Below are 1,713 nucleotides of genomic sequence, written 5' to 3'. Positions count from 1 at the left end.
GTAATACGTTCAGGAAGACCAGAATATACAGGTGTATCTAAGCTTATCCTGTGTGATACGGTCAGGAAGACCAGAATATACAGGTGTATCTAAGCCTATCCTGTGTGATGCGGTCAGGAAGACCAGAATATACAGGTGTATCTAAGCTTATCCTGTGTGATACGGTCAGGAAGACCAGAATATACAGGTGTATCTAAGCCTATCCTGTGTGATGCGGTCAGTGAGACCAGAATATACAGGTGTATCTAAGCTTATCCTGTGTGATACGGTCAGGAAGACCAGAATATACAGGTGTATCTAAGCCTATCCTGTGTGATGCGGTCAGGAAGACCAGAATATACAGGTGTATCTAAGCTTATCCTGTGTGATACGGTCAGGAAGACCAGAATAGACAGGTGTATCACACAGGATAAGCTTAGATACACCTGTATATTCTGGTCTCACTGACTGTATCACACAGGATAAGCTTAGATACACCTGTATATTCTGGTCTCACTGACTGTATCACACAGGATAAGCTTAGATACACCTGTATATTCTGGTCTCACTGACTGTATCACACAGGATAAGCTTAGATGCACCTGTATATTCTGGTCTTCCTGACCATATCACACAGGATAAGCTTAGATACACCTGTATATTCTGGTCTTCCTGACCGTATCACACAGGATAAGCTTAGATACACCTGTATATTCTGGTCTCACTGACCATATCACACAGGATAAGCTTAGATACACCTGTATATTCTGGTCTTCCTGACCGTATCACACAGGATAAGCTTAGATACACCTGTATATTCTGGTCTTCCTGACCGTATCACACAGGATAAGCTTAGATACACCTGTATATTCTGGTCTCACTGACCATATAACACAGGATAAGCTTAGATACACCTGTATATTCTGGTCTTCCTGACCGTATCACACAGGATAAGCTTAGATACACCTGTATATTCTGGTCTTCCTGACCGTATCACACAGGATAAGTTTAGATACACCTGTATATTCTGGTCTTCCTGACCGTATCACACAGGATAAGCTTAGATACACCTGTATATTCTGGTCTCACTGACCATATCACACAGGATAAGCTTAGATACACCTGTATATTCTGGTCTCCCTGACCGTATCACACAGGATAAGCTTAGATACACCTGTATATTCTGGTCTTCCTGACCGTATCACACAGGATAAGCTTAGATACACCTGTATATTCTGGTCTTCCTGACCGTATCACACAGGATAAGCTTAGATACACCTGTATATTCTGGTCTCACTGACCATATCACACAGGATAAGCTTAGATACACCTGTATATTCTGGTCTCCCTGACCGTATCACACAGGATAAGCTTAGATACACCTGTATATTCTGGTCTCACTGACCATATCACACAGGATAAGCTTAGATACACCTGTATATTCTGGTCTTCCTGACCGTATCACACAGGATAGGCTTAGATACACCTGTGCATTATAATGCGGCCCATATTCTGCTCCTGCTCAGAGGCCCCTCCTGTCTGTATCCGCCCTGATAAACCTGTGGTACTGTCTCACCTGAGTATCACACACAATAAGCTTAGATACACTGTATCAGTCTTCAAAATTACGTAGCAGCATGATGTAAAGGGAAACGTAGCACAGCCAGTGCGGCCCCGCGGGAGGACAACAAGTCCCAGGCAGCGCACATCCGCCAGCAGCGGCAGACGAACCGG

Source organism: Anomaloglossus baeobatrachus, chromosome 11 (genome assembly GCF_048569485.1).
Source record: "Anomaloglossus baeobatrachus isolate aAnoBae1 chromosome 11, aAnoBae1.hap1, whole genome shotgun sequence".
NCBI lineage: Eukaryota > Metazoa > Chordata > Amphibia > Anura > Aromobatidae > Anomaloglossus > Anomaloglossus baeobatrachus.
This window is presented reverse-complemented; position numbering follows the sequence as displayed.